The sequence below is a fragment of the Myotis daubentonii genome, chromosome 15 (assembly GCF_963259705.1).
Source record: "Myotis daubentonii chromosome 15, mMyoDau2.1, whole genome shotgun sequence".
NCBI classification, from domain to species: domain Eukaryota; kingdom Metazoa; phylum Chordata; class Mammalia; order Chiroptera; family Vespertilionidae; genus Myotis; species Myotis daubentonii.
This window is the reverse complement of record NC_081854.1, coordinates 42,649,201-42,662,314: the sequence shown is the minus strand read 5'-3', so window position 1 is coordinate 42,662,314 and position 13,114 is coordinate 42,649,201. Positions and strand designations below refer to the sequence as shown.

Here is a 13,114-nt window from a genome sequence, read left to right as displayed (position 1 = left end):
CTCATCAATGTTTCTAACTCTCTATCCCTCTTCCGTCCTCTCTGTAAAAAATCAGTAAAATATATTAAAAAAGAAAAAAAAAAAAAGGTTTGAACGGCAAGAAAATAAAAATTAAGCCCAGTTGGCATGACTCAGTGGTTGAGTGTCAATTTATGAATCAGGAGGTCACGGTCCAATCCCGGTGCCAGAATTGAGGGTTTGATCCCCAGTATGGGGCATGCAGGAGGCAGCCAACCAATGACTCTATTTCTATCTCTCGCTCCCTTCCTCTCTGAAATCAATAAAAATATATTTTTAAAAAAGAAAAATCTATATATATAAAAGCCTAAACGACCGTTCGGCTGTCCAACCGGTAGCTATGATGCGTGCTGACCACCAGGGGGCAGACGCTCTGACCAATATGTTAGCTTGCTGCTGGGGTTCCCATGATCCGGACTGGGCGAAATGGGTTGGACACGCCCTAGAGCAGTGGTTCTCAACCTTCTGGCCCTTTAAATACAGTTCCTCATGTTGTGACCCAACCATAAAATCAGTTTCGTTGCTACTTCATAACTGTAATGTTGCTACTGTTATGAATCGTAATGTAAATATCTGATATGCAGGATGGTCTTAGGCGACCCCTGTGAAAGGGTCGTTCTACTGCCAAAGGGGTCACGACCCACAGGTTGAGAACCGCTGCCCTAGACCCCTCCCACGGTCCCTCTCTGGCCCCGATTGTGCACCTGTGCAAGGGACCCCACCTGCACACCGGGTCTCTAGTTAAAATATAACATCAAAATTTGCCAGGCCTGTATTGCTCACTAGTTGAGCATTAACCTATGAATCAGTTCAATTGCTGGTTCAGAGCATATTCCTGGGTTTCTGGCTTGATCCCCCTGGGTTTCTCTCTCTCTCTCTCCCTCTCCCTTCCTCTCTGAAATCAATAAAAAAGTATATTTAATTATATATATAAAACATCAAAATTTGTGAGATCTAGCTAAAGCAGTGCTTGGGGAGAAATTTATAAGACTAAATGTTTGTATTAGAAAAGAAGGTCTCAAATTAGTAACCTAAGGTCCACCATAAGGAACCATAAAAAGAGCAAAATTAACCTAATGCAAACAAAAGAAATAAAACCAAGGCAAACCCCAGCCTATTTTGCTCAGTGGATGGATAGTGTTGGCCCGCTGACTGAAGGGTACCGGGTTTGATTCCAGTCAAGGGCCTGTACCTCAGTTGCAGGCTCGATCCCTGACCCTGGTCAGGGCATGTGTGGGAAGCAACCAATTGTGTCTCTCTCACATCCATGTTTCTTTCTGTCTCCACCCGTCCCTCCAGAAAAAAATAAATGGAAAAATATCCTTGGATGAGGATTAACAACAACAACAAGCAAACAAGGCAAAAATTAATGAAATGGAAGAGAGTAAAAATAGAGAAAAATCAATGAAACCAAATGCTGTATGTTTGAAAAATCAAAATTTTTGATAAATCTGACAAAAACTCCCACAAACCCACAAATTACCAGTATCCAAAGTAAAAAAGGGATATTACTACAGATCCTACAGGCATTAAAAGGGGACATTATTACCAGTTTATATCTATAATTCAACAAAGACAAAAATGACATACCCCTTAGAAACTCAATTTACCAAAATTCACACAAATAAAAAACATAATTTGTCCCATATACATTACAAAAATTGAACCTAAAATAAAGAAAAATTCCACAAGAAAACCCAGGCCCCAGTAGCTTCTCTATTAAACATTTAAGGGAATTCTGTCAAACATTTTTTTAAATACCATCAATATTACATGAACCTTCATAACTCATAAAGCTGGTATGAGAATTTAAAGAAAATTTGTAAAGAATTTAGAACAGTGCCTGGTACATAGAAAGTGTTATATGTACACAAGCACTATTTCATTTCTATTCAGTCAACAGACCCATACTCAAAGGAAAGTTCTTGCTCATCACCTAAAGATTAGCTGATAAATGCACTTTTATGTGTTTTAGGCTAAATAAAATGTTTTAGGTATGCTTTGCATCCTTCCCCTACTTTAACTTTTTGATTAACCTTTTTCAACCACATTGGAGTACTTCAACTGTATACAATCACTATAGGTTTCACTGTTATTCCCACACTGCCTACCATAGTACTCAGTACAAAGCTGTCACTCATTTATTGTTAATTAATAGGAAGTTTAATTTAAACAAACTTTTTAAAAATTCAATTAACTTACATAATCTAATTTTTACAAAGTTGTAATCATGGGCTCTAAGCACCACTGAATCCTTTTACCACTTAATATCACATCTGTTACAGTCTTTAAAACCTATTAATGACTGCCTATATTCCACTGCGTAATCATTTTTAATTCCTCAACCTTTTGATGTTATAAATAAAATGCTGAAGTTAGTTTTCATGTGCTTACTACTTTTCCTGTATTTTAAATTTTTATTAGACTATACTGTTTTCTAGTTTCATTTTTAAATCAGAATAGGCTACATGTAATTGAGACTGATTTTACAAGAATGAGAGCTTAAATTAAGTACACTAGGGGCTTCTGGAGTTCCTGATCATTTAGAAGGCAGAGCCACAGGAAGACAGGAAGAATTAAAACAAATAATTTGGACAAATTAGTCACACAACTTTAAAAAAGAGAGGGCTTGCCAGAACCGGTTTGGCTCAGTGGATAGAGCATCGGCCTGCGGACTCAAGGGTCCCGGGTACGATTCCGGTCAAGGGCATGTACCTTGGTTGCAGGCACATCCCCAGTGGGGGGCGTGCAGGAGGCAGCTGATCAATGTTTCTCTCTCATTGATGTTTCTGGCTCTCTATCCCTCTCCCTTCCTCTCTTTAAAAAATCAATAAAATGTATTTTTTTAAAAAAATAAAATAAATAAAAATAAAAGAGAGGGCTTAAACCAGGTGCCTTTAAAATGTAATACTAACATTGAGGCTTCAAAACACGTTTTATTCTCTAATAAAAAGAAATACTGCCCTAGCTGGTTTGGTTCAGTGATAGAGCATCGGCCTGAGGACTGAAGGGTCCCGGGTTCGATTTGGGTCAAGGGCACAGTGCTGGGTAGGGGATGTGCAGGAGGCAGTCAATCAATGATTCTCTCTCATCATGGATGTTTCTATCTCTCTCCCTCTCCCTTCCTCTCTGAAATCAATAAAAATACATTTTTTTAAAAAACAAATATACCAAGTCCTATCCCAGAAGATGCGGTTCTGAGGTGTCTCTGTGTCTGTGTCTCTCTGTCTCTGTCTCTGTCTCTCTCTCTCTCTCTCTATATATATATATATAAAATCCCTGTGGGCTTTAGGTTTGTAAGTACAGAAATCAAAAGGTTCTACTGAGGAAGTGGGGGGAGGTACATATATCAACAATTATTTTATTAAATACTTAACAGTATTTATAAATGAAACAAGATCGGCCCTTGTAGGGGAACTAACTCAGAAATGCAATAGAGCGCCCCGGGCTTGGCTGACCCCCCAGGAAGCCAGAGGGCCGCCCGAATGTCAGCACCCAGGAGTGAGGCTGATGAGCGCACAGAGTGGGGGCAACTGCCTGGCATTATCCGTTAACTTAGACATGCATGTTCTTCCCGGCGGCCCGTGTGACTTACCCACCACTCGCTTTTACTATTAAACCTATAAAATGCCGTAACCGGTTTGGCTCAGTGGATAGAGCGTCGGCCTGCGGACTGAAGAGTCCCGGGTTCGATTCCGGTCAGGGGCATGTGCCTGGGTTGCGGGCACATCCCCAGTGGGGAGTGTGCAGGAGGCAGCTGATCGATGTTTCTCTCTCATTGATGTTTCTAACTCTCTATCCCTTTCCCTTCCTCTCTGTAAAAAATAAATAAAATATATTAAGAAAGAAAAAAATAAAAATAAAAAAGAAACCCTGTCCCGGGAGGGTGTGGTTGCGGCCCCCGCGGGGAACACACAGCTGCTTTGCCCAAGCAGCAGGTTCCTCCTATCAAAGCTCCTGCGAACTTGAATAAAAGCCCCTGCGGGTCCGCTCTTCGGAATCAATCCTGAATGTGGACGTTTGGGGCTTTCCCCCAACAGCCCATCACTGGTTGTTGCTGAAGCTGGAGGAGGGAATTCATTATCCTCCTGACTCCTGTCTGTCTGAAATGTTCGCAATACAAAGTTAAAAATAAACACGTAAGCATAACAGAGAAATTACAATTCCCCATAAGAGTGCAGACCAGCTCTTAGTGTTGATGTTACTGCTACCGAGAGTGAAATGGCTCTCCTATTACCTCATTATTAAACAGGCGGCTCGTCTCCCGTTCCCTGGGAAAGTTTCTGCGGCTCGAATTCCAAGTCCTCGCCCCGAGCACCCGGAAGGGGAGCGCCGAACACACACACAGGAGAGGGCCGGGGCCGGGCCACGGGCTCCTCACAGGGTCTCCCATCACCGCGCAGGGCTCTGCGGAGGGGGCCGGGGCCGCCGTTTCCTCCAGCCAGAGGGCCCCACTCCTTCCCCCCCCGCGCCGCCCCGCCAGTCCAGGAGGCCGGAGACACAACCTTCCGAGGTCTTCCCGAGCTAGAGAACGTGGGGTAGGAACGCCGCTTTCCGGTGCCGGGAAGTGCAGACCGAGCCCTTTCACCGACGGGCACCGGAGCCCAGGCCGCGGCGTCCCCGCTCCAGGGAAGAGACGCCAAGGGACAGAAAGGGACAACACGAAAGTCTGGCGGCTTCAAGTATCCCGAGCCAAAGATTCCCCAAGCAGCTCGCGACCCCGGCCCGACCCCAGGCCCGCGCCGCAGGTGCTCGGGCCTGACGTCCGGCCTCACCCCGACATCCACTACCCTCCCCTTTCTCCTCACCTGCCACGTCCAGGCCCTTGGAACCCGGGACTGGGGACTTCTAAAACCCGGCCGCGGCGCCGGGAGGAAAACAAAGACCCTCGGCGGAGAGGATGCCAGACTCACCGGACCGAAACCAGGTGGGAACGCGGCAGAGAGGGACTCCGGAACCCAGGTCCAGCATCCAAAATGGCGGCTCCGCCGGCCGCAGCACAGCCAACGCGGCGGAGGGATCCGCGGGGCGAGCTGACGCGCTCTCCCTCCCAGCGATTGGCTGATCGCCCGCGCTCCCGGGATCTCGGCCCGAGAACAGCGGGACTCCCCGCCCGGCTCCCTTAGGAACCAGCGCGGCCGGGGACTACTTCCCGCGGCGGAGGCTGCGGAGTGATGCGTCCCGTCACGCCCCCTGAGCGAGCCCTGTGCGCGGGGGAGCCGGTCTCGGGAATCGCGGCCGGCACCGTGTTCCGGATGGTTCCGCTCCCTGGAAAAACCGGCTCAGTCCCGCCTTTCACCCACCGGCGTGACTCCCTGATGTTTACTCCCTTCTCTCGCTCCACTCCTCTCACTCTGAGGGCGGTTCTTTCTTTTTAAACGTCCATGATGACAGAGAATCATGGATCGGCTGCCTCCGACAAGTCCCCCACTGGGGATCGAGCCCACCACCCGGGCATGTGCTCTTGGACCGGAATCGAACCTGGGACCACCCAGTTCGCAGGGCAACACTCTATCCGCTGAGCCAAACCAGCCAGGGCTGAGGGCGGCTCTTTCTTCGAGTGGAATAACCGAGCCGGTTTGGACCCTTCGCCCTCCCCCTCCCGGGGCGCCCACCACCCACCTCTCCGGTTACGCACGGGTGCCCCGGCCCCGCTTTTAAACCAGATCTGAACGCTCTTTCAACCAGAACCTCGACCGTCTGTGTCATTTCGGTGGTCTGTTTCCCTAGCACCACATTCTCGGGGAATCTGCCTCATCTCTGGATTCAGAGGACACTTTTTCATTTAGTTTTCCTTTGTTTTCAACTTGAAAACTCTTCTTTTTCGGCTTCGCGTTGCAAGGGGCTTGCTGGACTCCAGGCTTTGGGGAGGGGGCACCCCTGCCCCCCTGCTGTAGAGGCGGCCTCTACCGACCCCGAGGTTGGGGTTCGCTACATTGCGATGCGGTCATGTGACAGCGATGACACGATGCGTTGCCATGTGCGGTTTCCGTGACTTTAGAAAGCATTGCCTTGGTAACACTAAAAGTATTTCTAAACCAAACCAGGTTCCAGACACTGAAAACTCATGGTGTTTGGTTCCTTTTGAATGGGTGTGTGTGTGGGGGGGGGGGGGGGGTTGCAATAAATGCGTGCATATATAAATGAAGCCGTCTGCAGTAAGATAATGGCATTAAAAAAAAATAAAAGTGAGGGCGAACTGCTCGAATTTAAAGACGTAGAGACACAGCGACCAAATGTAATGTGTATGGATCCTGTTAACTATGGATTCAAACTAACTAAAAGGTATTTTTGAGACAATTGTTGTAATGGTTATGATGTAGTTGAGATGCATGGTGGACTATGTGGAAGTGACGGGTCATGGTATCTGCAACTTACTTCCAAATACTTAAGAAAACAAAGTGTGTGTACATGTGTGTTTACAGGTATGTGTACGCATATTAGACTGTTATATATCAACATGGGAAATGATAGTTTTCTCCCAGAAACTACTAGACTAAGCCATTGTCCCAACAATAACTATACTCTGATTCTATTCCTCATTTAATTTAAAAGGAGAATAAAAGGGACTGAATCCAATACCTTCATTTTGGTTTTTGAAAGTATAAATATGTTTAGTGTTTTTACTAATTTAGGGTACAATAAAATGAGAGACCTATGTAACACTCTCCATGCCGTTATTACTTTTTTGGAATATGTATTATTCCAAACGTACATATTGCTGTATTGGTGGCATTTAGGTTATTTCCAATATTTTTGCCTCTAAAAGCAATGCTGCAATGACTAGATTTTTGCCTGCATGGATGGTACTTATTGAGTAAATTCCCAGAAGCAGAAGTACTGGGTCAAAGGGTAGGTATATTTTTAATGTTAACAGATAATGCCAAGTCACCCTTCAAAGAGGAAGTATCAGTTTACACCACTACCACCAATGTATGAGAGTTCCTATTTTTCCATGCCCTCAGTAGCACACTGTGTTTAGATAACTTTTGGAGTCCTTGGCATTACTGCCACTTTGTTCAAACAATGAAAGTAAAGATGAGCGAAAAGTGTCTTTGAGCCCTATCTTGCTAGAAATGACATGATTCATTTAGAAAAATTTCTTCCTGCCAGCAGGGGCTTGGATTCAGCAATCATCACCTGTGTCCTGCTCTTTCTAATTATTTAGATTCTGTAATACATCAATGTGAATTCAAAACAGTATCTCTGTCCCTAGCTGAACAGACCAGTTTTATTCAGATGCTAAACATATGCCAAAAAAAACCAAAAAACTGACTCACACTGTTTCACTTGAAAATCCTGTTTTGCTTTAGGATAAAAAGTAACACACAACATTTCTTTTCTTTTTTTTTTTTTAACACACATTTCTTTGTTTAACTAACCAGTGACACTTTTTTGTGAAAATTATTATCACTAGTGGCTGAAACTAACTAAAACCTGCTTGGACCCAGAAAAATAAGAGTCCATAACAGGTCTGCAGACAAAATCAGTCAGGCCTGTTTTTGTACAGCCCCTCCAACTAAGAATGGTTTTTACATGTTAAAGGGTTGCAAAAGAAAAGGGAGGCTGGGCCGGGATATGTGACAAAACCCTATGTTGCCCACAAAGTCTAAAATATTTACTGTCTGGCACTTTACAGAAAGCATTTGCTGACTCCTGCAACAGAAGAAAGTATTACACATTGTGTAAGAGAGAAGGGAAAGATGATGGGCAAAGAGTAATTTGCCTTTTTTTTTTTTTTTTAAGTACTAACATTTAGAAAGGGGACAGTCTCAGAGAGCTTTTAGGCTAAAGAATATAAAACGTAATAGGAACCGCTCTGGACATCTATCTTCCTAAGACCTAAAGAAAAAAAAAAAAATCAAGAGCATTTTTTAGAGTATCTATGGAATGATTCTTCAGATAACATTACTAATTAGGGCCATATACAAATATTAACTATCTCTGGCATATTGAAGTTTACAGGGTACTTACAAACACGTGACCTTAATTTGAGGCTTACACATCCCTATGAAGCAGATGTAGATCAGAAATAAATTTTAGTTATTTGAGGAGGGAAGTGGAGCTGAGAGCTGTAAAGTCACCAATCCAAGGTCAATGGTATAAATTCCAGGATCTAATCTTAAACCCAGATCTTGAGACTTGATTGACATCCATATTTCCATAATAATTTGCCTCCTGGTTTCCCTCCAATGGGTATATATTGAGTGTCTCAACAAATGAAAAGAAAAACACATTAAATTAGTTATTCTTTTTTAAAATATATTTGTATTGATTTCAGAGAGGAAGGGAGAGGGAGAGAGAGATAGAAACATCAATGATGAGATAAAATTCATTGATTGGCAGCCTCCTGCTCTCCCCACACTGGGGACTGAGCCTGCAACCTGGGCATGTGCCCTTGACCTGAATCGAACCAGGAACCCTTCAGTCTGCAGGCCAATGCTCTATCCACTGAGTCAAACCGGCTAGGGCTAAATCAGTTATTCTGATTTGGGTTCACATATATGGGTTTTAATGTCACATTTTTTTAAAATATATTTTATTGACTTTTCACAAAGAGGAAGGGAGAGAGATAGAGAGTCAGAAACATCGATGAGAGAGAAACATCGATCAGCCGCCTTCTGCACATCTCCCACTGGGGATGTGCCCGCAACCCAGGTACATACCCTTGACCGGAATCGAACCTGGGACCTTTCAGTCTGCAGGCTGACGCTCTATCCACTGAGCCAAACCGGTTTTGGCTAACGTCACATATTTTTCATCTTAGAAAACTTTATTTTTCCTTAAATGAATTCAAAGGAATGAAAACAAAATTCTAAATTTTAAATATAAACTCAAAAGTTTATCTCCTAATGGAAACTAAAGGGAAAATAAACAAATGGGACTATATCAAAATAAAAAGCTTCTGCATAGCAAAAGAAATCATCAACAAAATAACAAGAAAACCCACTGCATGGGAGAACATATTTGCCAATGATATCTCTGATAAAGGTTTAATCTCCAGCATTTACAGGGAACTCATACAACTTAACAAAAGGAAGATAAACAACCCAATCAAAAAATGGGCAACGAACCTAAATAGACATTTTTTGAAAGAGAACATTCAGAAAGCCAAAAGACATATGAAAACATGCTCGAAGTCACTAATCATCTGAGAGATGCAAATCAAAACGACAATGAGATACCATCTCACACCTGTAAGAATGGCTATCATCAACAAATTAACAAATGACAAATGCTGGCGAGGATGCAGAGAAAAAGGAACACTCGTGCACAGCTGGTGGGAATGCAAACTGGTGCAGCCACTGTGGAGAACAGTATGGTTTCCTCAAAAAACTAAAAATGGAACTCCCATTTGACCCTGTGATCCCACTTCTAGGAATATATCCCAAGAAACCAGAAACACCAATCAGAAAGGATATATGCATCCCTATGTTCATAGCAGCACAATTTACAATAGCTAAGATTTGGAATCAGCCTAAGTGCCCATCAGCAGATGAATGGATTAAAAACTGTTGTACATCTACACAATGGAATACTATGCTGCTGTAAAAAGGAAGGAACTCCTACCATTTGCAACAGCATGGATGGACCTGGAGAGCATTATGCTAAGTGAAATAAGCCAGTCAGAAAAAGATAAATATCACATGCTCTAACTCATTTGTGAATTATAATGAACAACATAAACAGATGAACAAAAACAGATGTAGAGACAGAGAAGCATCGATCAGATGCTCAAAACTCAGAGGGAAGGTAGGGGAGGGTGGGGGGTGAGGGGAAGAGATCAACCAAAGGACTTGTATGCATGCATATAAGCATAAGCTATGGATGTGGACAACAGGGGGTGAGGGTGAGGGCAGGATTGGGGGGATGAGGGGACATTGGGGGGATAAGGACACATTTGTAATATCTTAATCAATAAAGGGGAAAAAATCAAAAAAAGTTTATCTCCTTAAAATATGAGGTTCTTATCAAGACTGTATGACAAAAAAACCTTGTGCCACCCAATTAAAGACAGCTTCTTCTGTCCAAAAACAAGCATATAAACAAACAAGACTATGATATTGGCAATATCATAGGTAAATGGAATAAAATTGAAAGTCCAAAAATAAATCCCATACATTTGTGGTCAATTGATATTTCGACAAGGATAACAAGACAATTCAATGGGGGGGTGGGCGGGGAGCGGCGTGAGTAGGCTGTTCAACAAATCGTGCTGGTAAAACTATATATCCGCATACAAGAATTAAGTTGTACCGTATTTCCTCACACTTATACAAAGTTAATTCAAAATGGATCTGAGAAGAAACATTGGTGTAAATCTTCATGACTATTTCTTAGAAATGACACCTAAATCACAAGCAACCAAAAAATATATCAATTGAATTTCATATAAATAAAAGACTTTGGTGCTCCCAAGGACACTCTCAAGAAAGAAAAAAAAGGCAGCCTACAGAATAGAAGAACATTTTTGCAAACATATCCTATAAGGGTCTAATATCCAGAATATTAAAAACAACAACTGTTATAAAACAACAATAAAAAGACAACCCAATTTTAAAATGGGCATAGAATTTGTATAGACATTTCTCCAAATGGTCAAAGCACATGAGATGTTCAACATTGTTAGTTACCAGGGAGATGCAAATCAAAACTAAGTGAGATATAATGAAAAAGACAAACAACAACAAGTGTAGCCCAGGATATGGAGAAATTGGACCTCTCGTATATTGTTGGTAGGTATATAAAATGATGCAGGCACTCTGGAAAACAGTTTGGCAATTCCTTAAAAAAGTCAAACATAGAGTTACCGTATGATCCAAAAATTCCACTCCTGAGAAAATTAAAAACATATGTTCACATAAAAATCATATACAAATGTTCACAACAATATTATTCAGAATAGTCAAAAAGTAGAAACAACACAAATATCCATGGAAGTAAAATGTGGTACTGTATAGCCATACAATGGAACGCTATTATTTGGCCATAGAAAGGGATGAGATACTGACACATACTATAACATGGATGATACTCAAAAACATTATGCTAAGTGAAAAGAACCAGACCCAAAAGGCCCTATATTGGGTGATTCCATTTATGTGAAATGTCCAAAATAGACAAATCCATAGAGATAGAAACCTGATTAATGGATGCCAGGGGTTGGAGGTGGGGTAGGGAGGAAGAATTGGAGAGTAACTGTTAATGTCCATGGAGTTCCTTTTTGGGGTGATGAAAACATTTTAAAATTAGATACTGGTAATGTTGCACAACCTTGTGAATATACTAAAAACCATTGAATTCTATACACTTTTATGCCCAGCTGGTGTGTTTCAGTGGTTGAGTATCAACCTATGAACCAGGAGGTTCCTGGTCAGGGCACATGCCCAGGTTGTGGGCTCAATCCCCAGTGTGGGGGTGTGCAGGAGGCAGCCGATCAATGATTCTTTGTCATTCATGTTCTCTCTCCCCCCCCCTTCCTCTCTGAAATCTAAAAAAAAATATTTTTAAAAAGCATAAATTCCATGGTATATGAATTATATCTTATTTAATACATTTTTAATGAAGTCCTTTAAGCTATCATACCAATACTATTGTAACATAAGGCCCTAACAAGGTCATTGTAGAAGCCAATAAATATAAAACAGATTAGGAAAATATTTAAAGGGAAAATTAATATAAAGTGTCAAAATAATAGCATAACTATCTGAGTAGACTGGGAAAGTAAAATAAAAAAAAATGAAGCTGAAAAAATCTATGATTAATGAAAAAGTCTTTAGGTACAGAACAAGTTTAGAGGAGAGTAAAGGAAAAATAAACTAATTCCTCTTTTTAATAATTTCCCTTATTTCATTATAACCCTGAATCACAACACCTGAGGCATTTCTAGAGCACAGGAAGGTTATTAAGTAGCATTATTATGATCCCATTTTATTTGCAACTCAAGGAGATGGAACAAGCTGCCCAGCTTTACATAATAACTTAATGATGAAGCCAAGACATTTCACTGGAGGCTTTCTCGTAATGATTTACCTGCTAGCTACTTTCATGTTGAAAGTATCAACTGCCCGGCTGGGCGTGGCTCAGTGATTGAGCATCGACCTATGAACTAGTAGATTGTGGTTAGATTCCTGGTCAGGACAAGTGCCCAGGTTGCAGGCTCAGTTTCTGGTGGTGGGGGGAGGGGGGCATGCAGGAGGCAGCCAATCAATTATTCTCTCTCATCATTAATGTTTCTCTCTCCCTTTCTCCCTCTCTCCCTTCCTTTCTGAAATCAATAAAAATATATTTTAAAAAAAGAAAATATCAACTATGTCAAGTTTAAAGGTACATAATAAAGCCATATTTGTATCCCTCGGTCTAAACTCACCAAGAATTACTGTTAAATATAAAAGCCAATGTTTTATTCCAGCTTGCATTCTTATTTTATTTTATTTATTTTTTAATTTTTTTCTATAGATTTTTATTTTATTTATTTTTTAAAATCTTTTATTGATGAAAGTATTACATAGGTCCTCCTTTTTCCCATTAACCTCCTCTAGCCCGCTCTCCCCCCACCCCATTCTTATTTTAAACTGTTTAAAAACTTTCTGGTTGGGTGAGAATATTCCATTTTTTTGCTTCCTAAGAATTAAAATTTAAATGAAACTGAAATGTTTCCTTAACCAAAGTGAAAGAATAATAATTCCTACCTACAATGAAGAATGAATGAATGAATTGTAAAGGACCAAGATCCCTTAACACAGCCATTATTTCACATTAATCACAAGATGCAGACAATGATATCATCTCATTGGAGATTGATGAGAAGGACATTTTGCAAAAGCACTTTATGTAAATACCAGGACCTGTTGCTTACAATCAAGGGTCAGCATCCTCATTAGCTCTGTCTTCGTGGGATCAGTAACCATAAAAAATAGTTGCAGAATATACAGTTCATATGTTCCCTTTACTTAATCATCACAACAATCTATGAGAATAGAGATTAGGAGTTATTACATTATTACCCATTTTACATCTCAGGGAATAGACGTTCAGAATAGGAAAGTGGCTTGCCCAAAGTCACCAGGCTCATCAGTGACAGAGCTGGGTGGGA

General features: G+C 41.6%; 1 protein-coding gene across 5 annotated transcripts in view; it reads right to left on the bottom strand.

The window, feature by feature from the left end:
• IST1 (IST1 factor associated with ESCRT-III) overlaps positions 1-5,213 on the bottom strand; it is a 28,496-nt gene extending 23,283 nt beyond the window's left edge. Inside the window, exon 1 of one of the 5 annotated variants that reach the window (XM_059667584.1) lies at positions 4,932-5,213. The gene's annotated coding sequence lies outside the window, so the exon portion shown is untranslated. Of the gene's footprint in view, positions 1-4,255; positions 4,281-4,826 lie in introns of those variants that run through there. The other 4 variants (XM_059667583.1, XM_059667581.1, XM_059667580.1 and 1 more) reach the window with 4 other exon arrangements.
• Between the last annotated feature and the right edge of the window lie 7,901 nt (positions 5,214-13,114).